The sequence below is a fragment of the Cardiocondyla obscurior genome, linkage group LG04 (genome assembly GCF_019399895.1).
Source record: "Cardiocondyla obscurior isolate alpha-2009 linkage group LG04, Cobs3.1, whole genome shotgun sequence".
NCBI classification, from domain to species: domain Eukaryota; kingdom Metazoa; phylum Arthropoda; class Insecta; order Hymenoptera; family Formicidae; genus Cardiocondyla; species Cardiocondyla obscurior.
In genome coordinates, this window is record NC_091867.1 from 6469111 (window position 1) to 6490933 (window position 21823).

The 21823-nt window shown below is 39.8% G+C and overlaps 1 protein-coding gene across 7 annotated transcripts in view; it reads right to left on the reverse strand.

Moving 5' to 3' along the window:
• Gw (trinucleotide repeat containing adaptor protein gawky) overlaps positions 1 to 21823 on the reverse strand; it is a 50778-nt gene continuing 28955 nt past the window's right edge. For all 7 annotated transcript variants that reach the window (XM_070655202.1, XM_070655201.1, XM_070655195.1 and 4 more), the window contains one exon: positions 1 to 21823. This exon is cut by the window's right edge and continues 6481 nt beyond it. The gene's annotated coding sequence lies outside the window, so the exon portion shown is untranslated.

Sequence of the window (21823 nt, forward strand, 5' to 3'; positions counted from 1 at the left end):
TTTTTTTTTTTTTTTTTTATTTATTTTCTCTCGTTTATCATCCAGATTGGACACGCTGAGTCGAAGGAACACTTATTCGTATATACCCTAAGATTCTCACGTACGCGTATATTTTTCTTCGTGTCGCTTCCTATTGTTGGCACGTGCCGCACGATGTTTCCACTTCCTCCGAGCATTTCTTGGCTTCTTTTTATTTTCCCTTCTCCTTTTCAACCCCTTGACCCGGCGTGACCGTTTCATCGAGAAAACAACGGTCAGGCTGCCTTGTAAAAATCGACGTTTATTTATCTTCGCGCGGATAATGAATTGCCCCGGGTTTCTCTGGCGAGCCACTTTCATCGCCGGCTCTTCGCGGGCGCTTCATCGTCTGGAGAGCTTTACGTTTATCTCACCCGGCGTATCACCGATTGCGCCGCTGAGTGATAAGAGGGCCGGGGTGAGATATTTTCAATCGCCATTAGCCAGCGCGAATCGCGCCCACCAAGAAAGATATACGCGTCTCACTTTACCTTATATTTACTTTGCATGTACCCCTTATGAAATTGTTTCGTAAGTCTTGTGTGGTTTTGTGTTGTCGCTGTAGGCCACGTCAGCCGGCGGGAGAAAGTCTTTTTAGAAATGTACGGGGTTCGGCCAATGATTCGTAATAATTGCGTCCAATGCGTAATGGTTTTTCGAGATTTGTTTCACGGTTTTGTAGCCTCGTGGCTGTTGGAGACTAGGGATTAAAAAAAAAAAAAGACATTATCGCGACGAATAAATATCAACTATCAGACATGTGTCGACATGTTTCCCTTTGAAGCAACCAAGCTGGTACGATCCGCGTACGATATCATTGGTTTGCAATTTGATTGTAAAATACTTTATTAATAACGGGAACGTCAGCATCTTTTTTCTCTGCACCGCTTCCTTTTATTATTCCCTCCCAAGGGACTTTTACATAAAAATACACGTCTAATTTTCCGCTCGTATTTTTCCCTTCGTTTTCTAGATGCAGAAAAAATGTGATACCATACTAGAGCCGCGTGACTTTTCTCTCGTTCTATCGACGATTAAGTATTCTCGTTTCTTCTCACTAGCTTTATCCTATATGCGCGGGAGCGTGGACTTAAAGTTAGATTAACGTTAACATCCGAATCCCCTTTTGGTGCGCCCGTAGTTAAGCTCGCGCGAGAACATCGTTGGCTGCGTTCGGCAGAAGCTTTATATTTGCAATTGTTGTGAAAAATTGGAATCCGATTGGCGCATGCTCCTTGATTCAATCAAAATTAAATGTTTAAGAAAGTTCATGATTTTTACTTCGGCTGCAAGCAAGACAAGCTCTTTCTGCCGAGCGCAGCCATTATTTATCTGCAAAATGCAGGCATCGTAATCACGAGAGATAGCAATTAATCACAAAAACGCGGCGGAAAAACGATCACGACGTCCCGTCTTCTAAAAATTGTTTCCTAATACGAATAATCCTCCGAGGGAGTTTGAGAACTGCCTCGGAGATGCATTCCCTCGCGTAATCAAAAATGCAAAAGCGCTCGCGTGTCGTTAATCACATCGCAGTCCCAGATAAAATCCGCTTTAAAGCGACAACCTGCCGCATTATCCCGTCGAGCCAACGGCGCTCTTACATCTCGGCAAAAAATTTACACGAACACAAATCGGTCCCTACACTTTTCGAATTTCAATCGAGAACCCATTTTTTTGTTCCCCATCGATACAAATTTAACTCGCGTATAATTTTTAAATTTCAACAAGATCAATGCTGCTCGGTGAGCCTTTAGTTTCAATTGGCAACTCGACGACTTATTTTAATATCACGGTCTTATAAAAAAAAAATTAAGAAACAAAATAATAATAATACAATATATTAAAATAAAAATTATGCGGTTTCTTTTTTTTTTTCAACTTCGTCGCGAATTAAATTTAATTGCGAAGGAACTAAAGTTCGTAGATTCCGCAGTCCAGACGCGAATCGGCGCAAAGTACGCGGCTTCTCTCGCCCCGGTGTGATTTCAACGATTTTAAACAAAGTAAAGAATGGCTAACGGCGAGTGACGCTATCGCCGATTAGGAGAGAAGATCGTGTGCAGTATCCGACGCTCTTGTTTCTTGCAACATCACTTTCGCTACTTTCGATTTCTAGAACAAAATAAACAACCGCGTTGCACAACGTCACTGCCCCGCTACGTTACCCCGTTGAAATTTTGCACGACCTTTTTTTTTATTTACAATTAATTGAAAAAAAAACCTCTTGTTGTATAAAATAAAAATTTTCTCAATTTTCTTTTGTAATTTAAGACTAAAGTTCTAAAAATGATTTGTCGGAATAATGCTCGCGTCATTAGGTAATCAAATAAATGAGTAATGCTTAGTTTGATTCACACTTATCAGTTAATAAAAAATCCCCAGGATTTTTGCAAAACCGCGAATGCAAATTTATTTTTTTAAACGAAAATCACCGAGCGAGATTACAATCAAGCGAAGTGTAACAAGATAATTGGACACAGTACGATCGAGACAATCGGAGAGATTTTCGTTTATATAATTTAATAAAGAGAGTTACACGAAAGGCTGCTTATAATTCCGTGACAAATGTGTCAGAACACTTTCAGACGCAACCATCTTAATTCGGGAAATCACTCGATGTTTTCCTCACCCTGATGATATATAGCGATATTTTTTTTATTTTTTTTATTTTTTTCTTTTTAATTCTGCTCGTTCGGCGTTTCTAATCTAATTGTGGATTTTTCGCAAACGTCATTGAGACATCGGTATCCCGATAAAGGTTTTCCTTTACGGTACGAGTGGCACAAGTTAATCACATACATGCTACGAAGAACACGATTCACCTCTACACGCTTCTACCTTTCCCTCTCGCTTAACTTCATTCCAGAAGGCTATACTCCCTAAGGATAAAAAGGACAACGCAACTATTTCCCAATAATAAAATTTATTGATAACTCTTCGACAGCCAGTTATTTTTTTGATAGCCCCTCCGACCCGCAGGTCATCACTAATTATTACCTTGATAATCGTTAATTTTATTATCGATAAACCATTGTGTCGTCCCATACAGTCGACGATCTTGATTAGCCCCGCTCACGGCCTTTTAACGATACTTCAAGCGCGAAAACGCGTTATCTCGCGTGCAACGCCCGTCCAGTATCTCATACCACCCTTCAATACGCGATCGAGGTAGGAGAATACTGCCGCCTAGCTGTATCGGTCGCCCTTAACGCTTTAAGAATTACACAGCGAAGACATTTAATACAGAGACACTTAAGACCATGCAATGCTTACGTTTGTACATGTGTCGGTATATGTGCGTACGATATATGCGCCTATTTAGGTATATGTCGAACCACCGGACGGCCCCGGGGATTCCGCTACGTTCATCGCACTTTCATATTTTCGTTTCTATATTCCTCTTGGGAGGACACCGCGACGCGGACACGCGCCCTCGCGATATGCTGCGACGATGATCATTCCGCGCTACGTTCGTTAACAATGCCCGCGCAACGAAAAAGTGGGTCACGAATCTTAGCAACAATTTCTATCGAAACGAAAAGCTTTCCCCATCGTCGATACGACGCCAGATTTGCACGCCTGGCCCGATAACGCATTTTAGATAAGCCGTTATCTGCTGAATACCAAATCGAAATTCGATTCAATAACCTTCCAGGCAGACAGAAGCTTCGATAAAAATTTCTGATGGTAGATTAGTGGGCTAAGGGAATTAAAATGTTACAAGCATTCGTCGATCCTTTCCCTAAGAAAATATGGAGACTAGGTTATGCCCTTTACAGGCTCGCAAAAAGTTGATTACTGTAAAAGTTTAGATATATCATTACGCGTGCAAATATATATGTTTCATATGTTCCCGCCTAAATATATATGTATATATAAACCGCAGTCCTAAGATATAGACTTCAAGACTTATCCTAGTTATTCCTAGCCTCTTATCTTACCGAATATCAATATGTATTTGAAGATATAAATTTGACAACAATCACGAATAGACGTCCTTCTGATTCTTTGGCCAAAAATAAGTAAATGCAAGTTTTTGATTCGACGTATATTTAGATTTTGTTAGGTTGCTCGCGAACGAAATTGTGCAAAGTCGACTTATTTTGGACCAAGAATTCACGTCTCGTCGAAATCGCAAGTTTTTTTTTCTTCTTTTTTTTTTTTTTTTTTTTTTTTTTATCAAACGTGTCGTTTTACTTTCGACAATCTCGTGATAACCTTCTCGCTTTCAACACGTTCTCTTTCCCGTAACGATGTAGTTCCTTTTGTTCCGGTTAAGTGTCGAATGATGTCTTCAAAGAATTATAAACTAATAAAATGCTGAAGAGGAAAAATAAAAATATTCAAAATGCGATTTTTATAAAATTACTTAATATGATTAAAAATAATTATAGAAAAAAATGTTTGTACGATATAAAAATGCAAAACGTAACTTAAAAAAAATATATCCAATAAAATGAAAATAATCTCGAAGATTATTCGAAGTTCTATGAATTTTAGTATAATACTTTTCTTTTGCTTCGCAACATTTCGTATTTATTACTTTATGTAGTAAAGTTCCAATAAAGTCGACAAAACTGCGCTATTTTTTTTTTTATTTTTTTTTTATTTGATATTATGGTTTTAATAAAATATATAAGTTCAGATTTTTACGAAAGAAGATATTGTGCTGCGCCTTTCGACCGTAAAAAATTAATAAAGCACACACTAAGATATTATTTTAAGAGGAGACAATATCTATAGTTAAAATACAAATCTTACCTGATTTATATTGCGTATCTCTAGCACGAGGCGACGCCTGAGAAATTTTTTCCCTATTCAAAATCTATCCTGAAATCGTTCAATTTTTCATTTCTCATTTAATCAAAAAATATAAATTTACGCATTGTTCTGCAATCGTTGTTTCACGATTAACGGGAGGTTCGTTAATAACTCTCGGAATTAATATAACAACTAAGCTTTCGCGTACGCAAACAGATACAAAATGTACATATATAAAATATAAGCAATTACTCCGTCTTTCCTTCCACAATTCATTGTCACTTATTTAATCCGAGTTTGTCGTTGGAATCGCGTAGAAAAAAAAAAAAAAGAAATTTAATCGCCCGCGTTTAAGCGCACGACTTCTCATATTTATTTCTCGAAACAATGAGACCCCGCAGAAGATGATCCCGTCTTATCGCCGTTGATAGCAATCGCGTAACCTTCTCGATTGGTTAAGGAAGATTAAATATCCACTGTCTGTATTTCCATTTTCCTGATTGTAATCGTTTTTTTTATTTTTCGATATAATAATAATAACAATAAAAATAATAATTAATAATAATAATAATTAATAATAATAATAATAAGAGCAATGATAAACTGGTGCAGACGATAATCATATTAATAGCCATTATAATATATTAGTACACGTTAAACACTAGGTACGCTTGGTTACACTTAGGTACGGAGGCTTCGTGTGCTCCTCTCTCTCTCTCTCTCTCTTTCTCTCTCAGACGGCGAAAGAAAAGGAAACAGAAAAGGAGAAACGTGGAATATATAAAAGTAGCGGCATTTCGCGAAATTGAACAGATCGATGGACCGATCGCTTCGCTCTCGGAGGCCTTTTTAATTACTCGAGTTAACCAACGTATTAATCAACATAGCATATATATTGGCACACTGTCCATTAATTTTATCCTCCCTTCGCCGTTCCATATCGCAACATATTAACGTACTTTTATGGCAATCGATCGGGACAAAACGAAATTGATCGTGAAATTGTCAAAGAATGCGATCGTCGTACTTTTTCTTTTTCTTTTTTTTTTTTTTTTTTTTTTTTTACATACATAAATAAAGTATTTAAATAAATTTACGTCGCAAATTAAAAGTCCACACCGCGTTATAAATTAAACAAACCACAAAGTCTCTCAAATGCCCGTCTATAAAAAAAAAAAACAATGATCACGCGATAAAATCGATTAGAATAATACGTAATATACGATTTAGAGTCAATCTCGATAATATTTATATAATATATGTAATATGCAATAAAATATATATGTATATATTAAAAAAATTTTTAATAAACTATGTCAAAGACGTTAATATATATTCATCTGCCACTAATGACTAAAGTACGTAGCTATTAAATGTCCCGTAAAGTGTCATATTTAATAATTAATTTACCTCCTCGCGAATTAATTGTCAGATTGGAGAGTTTGATTATGGAAATCAGCGATCCGATCGAACGTTTAATTAAGTCGATGGCGATCAATAAATAATTATTTTGATTATTCATTCCGATTGTTCAGTACATTGATTTAAAAAATAATAATAATAATAAGTATTTGGCGCAACTAACACACGTAACAAAATCAAACCTTTAAATTAACAAAAAAAAAAAAAAGAAAAGAAAAGAAAAGTAAAAAAATACAATGATCTCGTCCGTTCTTTTACAGTATTCTCTGTTTTCCTTTTCCGTTTTCGATCAATGAATTATCTCACACGTGTCCGTGTAAGTTTAATTCTCTCATTCTGCCCGTCTTCTCTCTCGCTCTCTCATATCACCCACACACACACGCACGCACGCACGTACACGTAGCAGAGCACAGTCTCACACGCACGCAAAGCGTGTTATAGAATACCCTTTTCTCTGCTACCTACTTATCCGCTAATCCGCGCAAGTACCTGGATCGAACTAATTAAAATCATACGGAACTTAAGGGCCTAATTAACTACAAACGAAGAAGTAATGTAATGCTCACAACACAGTGTTACATACGCGTGTCCGTGGGTGTGTTTCGTTATATGTGTGTGTAGACCGTCGTTAGCGTGTAGTGTCCTACGTCTTACCTACGTCGTGCTTCCTTTACTAGCTTTAATTAATACTCGCGTTTGTGTGTATAATTGGCATAACGTTATACTCACAATAATGCTCGCCAAATAGAAATAAAAATAATAATAATAATATTAATAAGGAGTAAAATGACGATGACACCGATGATGATAATGACGACGACGACAACGATAATGACGACAATAATAATAATAATAATAATAATAATATATATCTATATATTCATATATTTATTCATGTGTAATTTTTATCATGTATATATATATATATATTCATATATCATATAGTACCGCCGGTTAAATATACTTTTATATTATTGATATCTGCGTATATATATATAGATATATATATATAATATATAAACCTTTGTTTAAATTCATTTACTTACGCTTAATAATAATAAAATCATATTTATTAATATATATTTATATATATATAGCGTGTACGATTACATTGTCACATTTGAAAAGTACTTGTCTAGAGCATAGGGATGTTGGCGTTTCACAGATTCGTTTCAGAGCGGAAAGAACACTAGTGCGCCTACGTCACTTCCTAACTGACTCAGTTCGCAGACGCCGACGCTCTTAATTATTTTCCCCCTTTCACAAACCTTGTTTCTTTTCCCTCGTTACCTGGATATAGACTTGTTCTAGCGTCGCGGCGAAGAACCCGCCGCGATTTGATCGTTCGACACCCCCAAGTCGATGAGAAAGACGTAACGCGGGAAGGGTCCATCGTCCACGATAGTACTCAGTCCCTTTATTCCCTAAGAAAACTTAGTCGTCGACGCGTATATTCCGCGAACTGCACGCACGTCTCGCAGTTTATTCGCGAGCCTGTTTCACGGTGGATTTTCTTTTTATTTTTTTATTTAGTTTATTTTTTTTTTTTTCGTTTTATTTTATTTTTGGGAAAGTAAAATTTCAGTCGTGAGAAGATGATATAACCGAGCCTAGTACCCAAGAGCTCACTCGTCGGTAGGTTCGTTAATACCCGTAGCGGTCTGGCCGGTCCTTCGTGCTTCGGTCAGTCTCCCCGCGATGCGCCGCGAGAAGACGACGTTCGTTCGCAGAGAGTGTCGGAATTAGTCGAAAAGAAGCGTATATCCTTTGAGCATTTGATTAATCCTTGTCCGTGTCTTTCGTCTTTTGGGACGATCGCTCGCGTCGCGCGATCTCTCGCGATCGCCGTGCGAGCCTGGAGAACTTTCGACGCCCGACTCTCGAGTGCAAAGGGTTGAAAAAAAAAAAAAAAAAAGAAAACAGTCTAATGATAGCGATATCACAATTGTCGACGTTCCGCCGCGCGTGAGAAGGACCTCGGGAAGCTCGCGCGAAGCTTCTCTCGCGATCTCTAGATCGCGAAGTGAAGTAATAATGTGCGAAAAGCACACGTCGTCGCGCATTTTTTTTTTTTGGACGAAAACGAGCGAGGGGCACCTAGAACCGGGCAGAACGACGAGATTGGCATCGCCGAGGTGCTTTACGGCGCGGAGAACACCGCAACGGAATTTCAAGAAGAGGAGTCGGAAGGGAGGGCATCATCATGTTCGGGGTCTTAAGGCCACTTCGTCGATCTAGTATCCTATCTGAAAGATCGCGCGGGGGACGAGTTTGCTGCGCGGAGTCTCACGATTGCATCTTACGTGCCTCTGTGTGCGTCTTTTTTTTTTTTCTTTTTCGTCCGATTTTGCAAACGGGAAAGGAGATTTACGAAAGAAAAACGTCGCGAAAGGAGAAGGGAGCTCAATTAATTTCCGCCATTTCCTAGGAATGTGTCTCTCTCTCTCTCTCTCTCTGTGAATGCAATCATGTGGTCAGCAAATGCAAGTGGACTTTCTTTTCGCAACATCTCGACTTCTCTCTCTCGCTCTTTTTCACTCTCTCTTTCTCTTCCTTCCTTTCTCTCTTTCTCTCTCTCTCTCTCTCTCTCGTTCTCTTCCACTCGCGCTCTATTCTTCTCACACGGATAAAAATATTAAGGCAAAGTATCCATAACTTACACATAAAGGACGTTTGATTATGTTCGTTAGGTGTCTCTCGTTTAGAAGAGTTACAGTTATTATTAAAAATACTCGCCACTTTAGTTCACTATTACGAGATTAGTAACTTAGCGCCTAAGTGTTAGCCTTACCGTTAGTTAAATAACTTTTACGCCTTAAAAAACGTTCACGGATTCAATGCGTTCGCTCGTCCGTTCTCAATCTCCGCAAGTTTCCTTTTGCTCTTCGTTAACCTATTATGCTTATTTTTTTTTCTTTTTTTTTTGGGTTTTCTCTCTTTTTCTTTCTCGTACTTTCCTACGCGCTATGTGCCCTTGCAGTCGAGTGCTCTCCTGCCCTCCGTCTACTATCGCTCACCGTAAAGCCCTCGCGACGCGATTCACAAATCGTCGAGACACGAAATCGAATCTACTAGTGCCAGTTCGTCGATCGGATTCACGGGAAAATGTCGTGCCGGCCGCAGAAAAAAAAAAAATTATCGGGTCTCATCTCATCTCCGTTCTCAGGCGAAACTCGATCCTCGCCTGCTGCAAATTGTAATCGCGACTCCGTTTGCTCGTTCGACTCGGCCACGCCATTTTCCAAGTCTACGGTTAACCTTTGTTGACCCTGTACACTCGAGGGGGCTCAGTCGACCGAGGAAATTCAGGGCGACGTGCTCTCGTCGAGAGAGCGAGGGGGAGCTTTCACCGTCATTCACGGTACCGTGAATTCGAGTCGAAAGCGGCCCGAAGTTCCTTCGAGCGGGAAAACTAATTTTTCGCCGTAATAACTCTTCCGTTCACGGTGTCACGTGCAGACGGCCGAAATCTACGCGAGAACAGAGAGAATACTAGTATTTTCAGGTAACCCCGCGCAAAATTCCGATCACTGCAAACAACGTCGGGAAGTTTTTGGCGGTGCGACTTTGTGCGCCTTGACGAGGCAATGATGAACGCGCTCGCACCGACGACGACACGCCGCGATTTTTTTATTCCTTATTCCCGATCGAATCCATCCCGAAGAAGTGCTTTTGTCACCCGCACCGCCGCCATCGAAAAGGGCTGTAGTTCGTCTAATTATTATCAGTTCGATTATTTAGTATTTACACTTTAATAAATTCACTATTTCCTTGCCTCCCCGTGCAGTCTTTGTCGAGCAATACAATTTCAGTATGCGTATTAAAATTTTGTATGTACAAAATAAAGGGAGAAACGTCTTTGACTATTAGTAATTTCGGCTTGACTGAACGCGCGTTTAATTATTCAAAAAATTGACTAGTATATAGACTTTACTTTTGAAGAACGTCTCGTTTTTCATCGGTCTGAGTGTCCCATCGATAAATGGCGACCCTTGTAGCAGGTCCACCCGCCATCGAAGGGACGTGGGAATACAGAAAAGTTCGAGAGAGCTAGTTCCAGCAAATACCGTCATTGTACCGTTTTAATACCGTGATAATACCATTGTGAGGATCGTGTTGCACAGTTTTTCTTTTTCTTTTTTTTTTTTTACCTCATTTCGCATGAGAGAGAAGTATTCTGGCGATCGTTCCCACCCGAATATCGGAGAACCGCTCGATACCGAACACCGAGCTTCTCAAGTCACAGACTCCAACAGTTCGTGGTCATTTTGAAACGTCGACGTCGATTTAAATGAACGGGAACATTTGCAGTCCGCTTGTGATCCCTACGTTTGATGCGTCGAAATAGAGTCGGCGACGCCGGGTTTCAAGACGAATGAGATTTACGGGAAACTTAATCAGTAAGTAGAGTCAAGATCGACTGTATACGTTATCACAAAGCACTTTCCAGTTGCCCACGTCTTTCTTACGTAGTGCTCGAAGTTGCGCGACAGTCACGTCGCGTCTTTCTTTTCTTTTAGAAGGATGTCGTTTTTTTCCTATTTTTTTTTTTTTCTTTTTCTTTAAAAGAAGAGTCAACTAGGTAAAGCGATATTTCGAACTTCCGTCTAGAGATTAGAATACAATCGAAAAATATGTGCGAATTGATATCGACAAAGTTACTTTATTGATCCCTCGTAAGTGCGCTCGCGATCGGTCTTACGAAGTCGTCGGCCCTTAATTCGGTCGCATTCGCGCACCCTCTCTCGCCCTTCGCGAAGGGAACTCGGTTTTATTCACCGAAGCGTAGTGGTTAATATCGAGCGTATTGAGAAATCGATCTCTTCAGGTCACATCGAAAGTACGCGATTCGCAGTCCCGCGGCTGTCGACTGGCGTCTCGACAGCACGTCGTGGATGAATAAGTACAGTGGTACGTCCATAATCGTACGCTAAAACCACGAGTGCATTCAACACATACAATCGATCGAGCGCTCGGTGATTTTGTAATATAATTGGTCCACCTCCCGATTCTTCTTGGAATCTAAGTGTAGAAATCAATTGCAATTAAGAATCACCGAGCCCTTAGCGATCAGTTGTGCCTCTTGAATGCAATCAATATCTTCGCGGAGAGAGACACTTCCGTCGCGCGATTCCGCTCGATGATCGAAGACTCCCTCGGATTCGGCCCAGGTCTTGCTTACGAAACTGAATATTTCGTCGACTACATATCGGAGCTCTCAAAGTTTTTTTTTTTTTTTTTTAATAAATAGGAGGGAAACAAAAGATTCGAAGTCTCGAAACCCGTTTCCCTCTTTGGAGGCAGAGATTCCGCCGAGCGGCGTCGGCAAGCGCGTGAATTAACGAAGCTAAAGTCTAATCGCAGATAAATCTTAAATGTACAGAATACAGAAATACCACTATAAATTCATGATCGTTACGCGTACCTATAATATATTGCACATTTATTGTAGTCGTTACAGACAGTGCTGCTGTTTCGTCGATTCCGTCACCATCGCGTGAATCGCAAAGAAGCGTCGAAGGCCCAAGACAGCTTAATTAATCACTAGGAGTCGAGACTGTCCGGTTCAATTTATCATCGCGTTTAACTGACGTTAACTTATACAGTCCTAATTGGTTAAAAATTCATTATGCTGCTGCCGAAATACGCTTCTTATTTCATTTCTTCCGCCTTGACGGATTGAAACTCGACGTCAAACGCGATTTATGTTAACAACAATTAATGAATTTCTTCTGGCGATTATAAGTTAGTTTAGAAATAACGAGACGATCGGAAAGAACAGACTCCTCCTTCGTTTGAGACAACTGTACCGGAGCGCGACTAGCGATATCACCGCAATATTTTATCTTCTTGTTTTTATTATTTTTTTATTTTTTTTTTTTCTCCCTTTCGCGATACATACTTCTTCCGAAGCTCTCGTCTCGAGGTCGCAAGAACACAGAGAGAATCGCTGGGCGAAATTTGTACAGACCAGCGACGAGAGAAGCTATCGTCAGATGAAAGCCCTACGAAAAGGTGTGAACGGTGCTCGCGAAAGTCGATGACTAGGTGTACCCTTCGCGAATTCTCGATTACATAACGGAATCGACACGAGCCAGCCTCGGTTTCGGACATATCTCCTTGATTTCTCATCTTTCGTTCTCGCAATCCCTTATTTCTCCCCCACCTAAGTCTGCCAATTTGTGCATTGAACTGACGCAAAATGCGTTTGCAAGGTATGCCTGTCAACTCGGCGAGTATTACGTCTTTCTGAGGTGAACGAAGCTGACGCGAAAAGACGGCGTGGAATGATGCGGAGGAACGGGCGAAAGTCTAACCGAGTCCTTCGAGACGCCGCGGAGATTTTCGGCCGCAAAACCGAAATTGACCGGTAAATGCGGACAATTTTCTCGCGAGGGATGAGATGAGCTCTCGCGTTCTCTCGCATTGCCAACTCGCGAACGTCATTACCTCCCGACGCATACCTGCGGCCACTGTTATTCTTACTGGCTTGCGTGAACGCCGGCTTACGCAATTTGTGCTGAACTGAGCATTGGTCTTGCAAATCGGATACAAAACTGGACTCGTAAAATAAGAAGAACTTGTCAAACGCGACTCGTCACCCGCGGCGCAAAACGCGCCGCCTCGATAAAGCCCATCCCGTCCCGTAAGAAAGTAAGCAAAGTCCTTCGGTTACAGCGCTCCGGAGGTAGACAAAAGCGTTGTTCCGATCCGTGATAATAATGAAGAAACTCTCGTTAATTTGTTTACCCTAAACTAGACTGACTTTTGTACTTAACAATTACACGAGAGCTCGAGTAGCGCCATTCTGAGTAGTAGAAACGTGAAAATAGTGCTTACACGGGAGAAGGAAAAGGCGCAGATCGCGAGTACAGCGGTGATAATTAGTAACGGCGATAACGATAGGAGCGGCAGAACAATAGTTTGACAGCAATAACCGTAACGATAATAATAGTAATAGCGGCGATAGTGACAGTAATAGTAACGGTAGCAATAAATAGTAATGATGACGCAGTAGTAACACAGCAGCGAGAGTAATACCGATAATATCAGCGACATTAAAGACCGTCGCAAACAAAATTCCGTAAGCAGTAAAATTTAAGACTTAGGAATTTTCAGCCACAATGGAATTTTCAGCGTTGCCTCGCTGTATGAAAATTACTGCGCGAGTTCTCTCGACTGTAATCAATCGCAGTCTTACGTTCTTGCGGAATTTTGCGCGCGACATCGGCCTTAGCCGGCGCGTTGCGGTGTTTAATAACGATATAGTGACGATACTGATTTCAATTCCGCGACGAACGGCGATAATGGTGGGACCCGCGAAATGGCTCGCCATCGCGAGAAAACGAAAATTTACAGGATAGCAGCGCGGAGTGCCTTCCGACACATTCCGCAAAATCCGCTCGAAATCATTCCTGTGGAAAGTCCAGAGAACGGTACCCGTCTCTGTCCTCGTTACGATTTGAAAACGTATTCCTTCGCAGTGGCACAATTAATTTCCGTTTAAAGATACACATTGGAAAAGACAGATATCACAATATCGATAGGTAATACCTTTTAAGCCATACAAAGAATTGAACTTGAAACACGCGAGCCCGGCGAAGTGTTTCCTTACACGTAAACTTAAGGTATCACCGACAACCTGAAAGGAAGGGAACGCGTTACAATTGACAATATTGAGGAGAAAAAAAAAAGAAAAAAAAAAGGAAAAAAAGCACGGAAGGGAAAAGTCTTTAATATCGAGCAGCCGTTCGCGCGCAGAAAGGGCTGTTGGAAAACGACGCGCCATCGATATTATTGCACAATAATTTCGTCGTAAATGATAGTCCAACTTTTTTTTTCTTTTTTTCTTTCTTTCTTGTCAATGCGGCTGTATCAATCGCCGAACGACGGGATTATTCTGCGATATGGAAAAGCGGTCGTGATCGCTCGCCCGGGACGCGCGCGTCCCGCGCGTAAATTGCAGCATGCGAGTATCACTTCCGGGTCATTATTGTCGGTAACGGTATTAGATCGCAGTTAATTTCCCTCCCCATCCTTGAGATCCAGAGCGCGCGAAGATTGGCAAGACTTCGGGTTCTAGTTAATTGGCGTACGATCGGGCGAGCTTCGCGTTAATAAATTCGATCAGTCGCGGCGCGATATTGCCTCCGAAGCGAGATTGTGTCGGTTTTTTTTTTTTTTTTTTTTTTTTTTTGGGAAAGTAATGACCTTTCGAACGTTCACGTTAAATTACATAGACAGCCATTAGGTTACACAAAGTGCTAAATTAGACAACCATTATTGCTAACATTATTATTATTAATATTATTATTATTATTAATATTAGTATCAGGGTATTATTATTATTACTATTAGAATATTATTATATTATTATTATACTTTTATACTGGATCAATAGACGTTTTCGACGAGCTCCCGAGATTATCTTATTAATTTAATAAGCTTTCAATAGATACACACAATGAGACCGCTTTGATAAACGCTTACGGGCACTTATAGATTGCATCGAGATTGTTATTACGGAACACAAAAGTATAATTATCGAGGATAGCGAGTAACTACTATTAAGCGACAAACAACTAGAATTGATGCGATTAGTACTGTTATCGTAAATAAAATACAGCCGACTTCTTCGTTCCTACGACGTAACTGAATAAATAAGTAAAACGGAAACGTATATACACAGGCGATTCTCGTACGGCGCGTTATCGCGGGTAATCTTGTCGCATTGGAACGTCCATTCCGTCCGCGAGGCTGTAGGACCAGATCTCGCGTGAATCCGGAAGTAATCGACGACGAAATAAAATGCATCGCGATGGAAAACGATAATATAATAGCCTCGCGAGAATTAACGTTTTATTGCGTTAAAATAAAAATCGCCGTATTGAGCTTAGTGAATTAAAGTTTACTCAAATTTTGCGACACTTTAAAAAAACGCGCAATTAACTGCGAAGCAATTCGGACTCGCGCCGCGTAAAAAAAAAAAAAAAAAAAGAACGAATTGTACTCTTAAGAATCTTTGAATTTTTAGACAGATATCGTTTCCTTAGATCGACAGAGAGGATATGGATGGTTTTTTTTTTACGATTACTTTAACGCACGACTTCCTTACGTAATTTGTAAAAGCAAGACGTGCCGGGCGTTCCCTAAGTCGTTTATAAAAATAAGCTTGAGCGCGAACGGCGAATAAGAAACCCAGAACAAGATCATTACGCAGCGAAATTTATGAGCTTAATATCAAAAGTACCTTATCGTCTTATTGATTTCGATCGGTTTACACTCGAAGAGCTCGCAGTCTGCGAACGGAAGCCTTAAAAAGTAATTCAAAGACATTCGAGATCCGTGAAAAAATAAAATTTAGCATTTCCTTATAGCTTAATATCGAAACAAGTATCTTGGTCGTAATCTCAGTCGATTACACGCGTCCAAGGAGAAAAATCTTAGAAATAATTTAAAAAGCGCGAGGTAAAAGTAACATCTTTGTCAGAAAAAAGTACTCCTAGAAGAATTCCCTCCTCTGAATGCCCTCAAATAAATACGCAGATATCCTCCGATTAACCGGTAAAAATTTATTAATTACAGACCTACCGCGATCTTAGTCGACAATTAGATTAACCTTCAGCCGACAATTAATTTAATATCACGTCGCACATTAATACGTATCGTTTGAATTTTGGGCTTCTTTATACGGTCCTCCGCGGTTATCTCGTTCGACGACGCGAAACGAGGGTCGTTCGATATTCTTTCGTAAAGCGCGAAAGATCATCTTGGAAAGAAAGTTCAATCGAAGCCACATCCCCGCTTGATTTTCACGGAAAAAAAAACAGAAGAAAAGTCGATTAATTAGCGCGCGATAAACGTCCCTCTCGCCGCAAAAAGACGGCCCCCTTTTTATCGGGGACTCGAGCGTACCGCGAGAAGGAAGCAGGCGATCTAATTGTAAGTCACACGCGAGGATCTAAGTGCGGAGAAACGAACGAGTATACCAAGGAATCAAGGCAGACTTGATAGACACGATGGCAAAGAACTATGACGACTAACAAAGCGTTACGAGCTACGGTCGATAGAATGGTTACACTTTTATAGAAAAATAAGTATGAACGCTTACGGACTAAGATGGCATGTGACACACTTAGAATTTTGCAGACTATTTCCTCACTCCCGGGAGCGACAGTCCAAGTTCTTTTTCATTCGGGAGTTGGGCTAAAGAGACCATCCCCGGTTAACACGAACGAAATCGAGGTAAAGGCAGGAGGGTTGAAGGGACGGGCAAAGAGTACCGTTTCGATCGACGGCGGAAAAATCGTCGCGGCGAGACATCGTCGAGGGGGATTTTCCGGGCACGAAAGCGCGTCGCAAATCTCAGTTATCCGCTAAACAGACGCCGATAATATACACGTCGTTGGAAATATATAGGTCGCGCTTTACACGTAGAACTTACGAGATGTTTTTATAAAACCCTTACCACCGGTTTCAGGTACGTCGAAACACAGCAGGACGCGGTTAACTTCATGCGGAAACTAAATCGTAGATATTCGACAGCGTAAAAACGAACTTAGCAGCGAGAGTTAAAATCTAAATTAATATACTTATTCGGCGCGTGTACGAGATATTATTTCGCGTTGAACTGCGCGAGAGTCCAAAATCAATTATTAAAAAAAAAAAAAAAATAGTAATAATAATAAAAATATATATATAATCATTTGATATCTGATCGGCTATCGCAGACGTTTCAGCGGGGAATTTCGCGAGAAGAAGGTGAATGAAAAATTGCAAGTAATTGTAGCTTGCAATTTCATCTCGATAGTCACGCTTTATCTTCCATACGATTGCGCAACGAAGATAACGCGCTTGCCACTGACGCGTCGCGTGCCGCTTCCTGCAATCGTAGAATTTCGACGGACGACAACAGTACTTTACTCGGCGGCATTAAGCGCTACGGACGCGAAATTCTCGGATATGTAGATAGAACAGGACTCTTAGAAGAAAAAGAAAGATAAAAAAAAAAAACGTGCGTTACGATTAACTCCCCACACTCCCTACAAAGATTGAGATTGAGTGGAACTTTTGCTTCCGTTGAGAAGCTCGCGAGAGCACTTTTACAACCTTCTACGCGATAGCGTAGTACTTTTGCCCGCGGAGTGAAAAGAAGAGACGGGAGGACAGGAAGGGAAGAACGAAGGGAAGATAGAGCCCCTTAATAGACGCATCCCTCGGATCTTGTGACGTTGGTTTCCCTCCCAACAGTTATCTACCCTAAAACGCGAAATTACATTGTACACCTTTCGGCTTCGCACATTTTTGGTCGTTTTCACGGTCACGCGAGTTTCTCTCTCTTTTTCTTTTTTTTTCGTTTTTTTTTTCTTTTTTTTTTTTTAGCATTTTTCTCTTTATCCGCAAAAACCTTCGAACACGTACACACACTTCCGGATTATCTCTTACGTATATGTAGAGTTTCCCTTAAATATATTATTATATAGATGTACCTTAAAGACTAACGCGAAAAGAAGGACAAACGCCAACTATACTCGTTAGAATGAACGTCTGTCTTATCGGACAAGACACGAGAATATCACATTGCAGATGTATATGTATGTGTATGTGTATGTATGTGGGTATGTTAATTCCTCTTCTTTCCTTTCTTTTTTATTTTTCCCCCCCTTAATTCGTAATAACGTCGCTTAAGAGCTAAGGAGTCCTTATGTCAAGTTTTACACTATAAGACATGGGCGCGCGTGCGATGTGTGCGTATATACGTGCGAGTACGGTATGCGATGGCTACAGATTCTTTTTTATTTTCTTCCTCCTTACTCTATTTTTTTTTCTTTTTTTTCCTTTCCTGTCTTTTCGATCGACGTTACAATCGGTTTTCGGATTTTGGTATCGCGACGAGGACGAAACGTGGCACGCGAAAGTTATCGCAGCTCAAAGAACTCAACGTCGAATTTTGCTTTAAGTTGACGGAGCGTTGCTTTAAATATATTATTATTATTACTAATGGTATACGCGTTCAAGTGAAAAATAAGTAATGTGGAGGGCTTTGCCAGATTTTAAAAACGCCATTCGCACTCGAGGCACTTTAAGGACCATCTCTACCAACGCGAATTAAATTTAATCTCGGTTTAACTTGCTTTTTATCTCGTCTTAATTCTTAGAATTAGAAGGGGATAAAAGACAAGTTAAACCGAGATTAAAGTTAATTCGCGTCGGTAAAAATGGCACTATACTGTTCCTCATCTCACGCTCTCGTCCCTCGGCGAAGAGACCAACGCTTGGAATAATCACCGATTAAATTGCCGCATACGACACGTTTAACAAGCCCTTCGTTTTATCCCTTATTGCTTTTTTTTTTCTCTTTACATTCGATCTGTTGGAGCACGTACTGCAAGCGTTTGTTTCCGTACGCGGCACATCTGGAATAATATTTCAACTTGCGGTATTGTGCACTTCAACCCCGCGGCTTCATCCCTCAATTAATACCGGAGCTATCAGAAAAAAAAAATTTGTACGTTTCTTTGGACCACAAACGTGTCGTTTCATCCTTCTGCGGATTTACGCCACGCTGATCATTGGGCTTACCGATATTCAAAACTGATCGCACGATTCCATACTCTATTTTGATCTCGAGTTCGCGTCCGTGGACTGCAAGATAAATTAAATATCGCAATAAAATACACGCGGCAAAATATGTAATAAGTAAAGACAAAGCAAAAATAAAACCCGATGGGGCTTAATCTAAAATATTTATTTTTACAAATCCATGAAAATAACTTAAACTCCTTTTTATAAATCATATACTGATATATTAGACCTGATATTCTGTATTCATACGCAGGATTGCATCTGCCGGTCATATTTATTACACAAAATATTCAGTCTAAAGTTTACATAACCTAGGTACAACATATATCTCGCAATGCAGCATTGTTTAATACGAAAGAATCGATTTCCTTTATAATCATCTGCTACAGGTATTAAATAAACGTGTTACGCAGCGTTACAATCCACACGATCAGTTCGTTGATTGATTTGGCGAGCCAATAAAAATTGTATAACACAGTGGTATCACATCAAATCATGTGCAAGCTAAAGGCGTATAGAAGCATATATAAAATTTACAAAACTCGAACTGTAAAATTTTCTAAAATCTTTAAATCATGATACAAAACCAACGAAAATTGAGTTACTCATTGTTAATTTTCAAACTTTATTTTTTTTTTTCTTTTTTTTTGTGCAATCCTCAATACAATTATAAAGACGTTAAAAATAATCCATTTTCTGCAGGTGAAGAAACTTTCTAAATTTTCAATTTTGATTATATATTTATGTGCATCAATATGGTAATAATTGAAACACTTAAATAATATTTTACAAAATGTGAAAAAATAAACTCTGCAGATAATGTATTAAAGCCGATTGCATTTATAATATATATAAAATAACTATCTGTTAACTCCGCCACACTGGCGTGTGCTTACTTTTAAAATAAATTTAATTTCTTGTATACGTGTCAATTAAATTCTTTTATCATCACATTCGTTATTTAATTTTCGTGTTTTAATATCTTGCCTCTTAACACTCGAATAAATATCGCAACCTTAGAAAGATTTCAAATATTATTCCAGCTGTTAGCGTAACGAAATATTCAGTATTCAGCAATTTAATTTCTCGAAAGATATTCAGGCGCTATTTCACCAAAGTAAACCTTTTTCGCTTCGCGAGGTTTCGCGTTCTATTTAAGCTAATTCTGCAGCCTCGTTTTCGGAGCGGTACTTTGTTTTTAGCTTCCTAATAAGTACTTTAACGCGTGTCTTTTAGTCGCATAGGAAATAACACTGTAGGCTTACAAATCGTTGATTTATATATATATATATATATATATATATATATATATATATATATATATATGAATTTAATATTAAAGATACAATACCAAATAAGTGAGAAGAACCTCGTTTTGCACGAGCGAATGACAAAGTGAGACTAGAGATTAGAAATTTCGGAACGTAACTGTTTATATGACTATAAACAAGCATTATTACAAACGATTCTGAGTTTAATGCCGGTATTAAGGTCTGATATGAGATTAATATCGCAAATCCTGTGTCAAATTATGAACGTGTGTACGTGTAATGTGTCCCGAGTATAATACTGCTGTCCGGTGATCGAAACGACCCGAAGCAAAAAGTTCCTGAACAATTTTCTAAGTCGACGACTAAAGAAAATACTTTGCGTAAAATACCAAAAGCTTCCGTTAACCATCCTTCGACTTTTCCCAAAATCCTTTCCTATCGAATTTTTCTGAATTTCCACACGTAGAATTACTTATTTTCTAAGTTTTATTTCCTAAGTCAGCTGCTTGCCAAATGAGTAACGTTAATCAACCTCAATAAACTGAATTATTTTCTTTCTATATCTATGTTAACATGAGACTGTAACGTACAGGAATCGTTAACGCGGATTTAACACATTAATTAATTAATTAACCGTTTATACAGTTCAATAAGATACTGTTTTCGGGGATACTTTCGCGTTCTGTCGCGTCTAGTTTTATCAACGCAAAGTTCCGATGTGCGATCAAATAGGTAAAAACGAAATGCATTCTATATGTACATAAATTATACGCGATACTAAATTAGTGACTCAATTACTAGGAAACACGGGAGTTTGTTTAGATCCGCAGTGGAAGAAACATTTTGTGCTACATCTCGCGAATCATTTATCTGTTACGACCAAAAATAATTTGTGTCACATCTCGGACTTGTAGCAAACATGGACCCCGTGCGTAAAATATATATTTTACGCCACGTAATTATCTAGAACTCGAATCGATACGTGCAGTTAATAAACGAAATTCGAACCGTATCCTGTAACCTGGAATCAATCATCGGAACTACAAGCGTGCGAGAACCTTCTTAAGTCAAAGATAATTACCAAAGTAATCGGTGCAAGTTATTCATCATGATAAGCGGCGTGTTTCTAAAACAATTAAATGGTCTTGGGTCCGTTCGAAATTCCAATTTGACTATTTTCATGACTCCGACTAGGATAGGATTCCAAATAATAACCGAAACAGAGCGGCTCTTTTAAACTACCGATCTAATACACTTCACAGACGTGGTCCGATTCAAAGATTTCGTTTCTACTACTTTAAAGAATTTCAAGCGACTTGGCGCACGCGAACTAACACGCGCCGGGAAAAACTCAGCCGCGATCGCCTGTGACCGTGAGGCCTGATCGTAATTATGGTCCATAATAGAGCGTTACATCAGCTTGACGGAGCAACGCTGATATTTCTGAACAATAGCTAATGCTGTACTAAGTGATGTGGTATAACACGACGATATCGACTTATAAGACCTGGATAATCTTTTTCTTACGGACCATTTGCGCATCTCGGAATCGCGGCTGTCACGCGCGCCGGACTCTGTCGAACGGATAAATCGCCCTAACGACCGGGATGAAAGCGTCATGAAACGAAATACTGGCTTCACTAACAGCGCGATTTCGACATTGATCCCTCGGCGGTACTTAAAAGAATGACATTAGAGCGACGTCCCAAGTCGTCGTAAGTCAGGCTTTATAAAAATATCAGACGGAAGTTCAGTGATCGGGT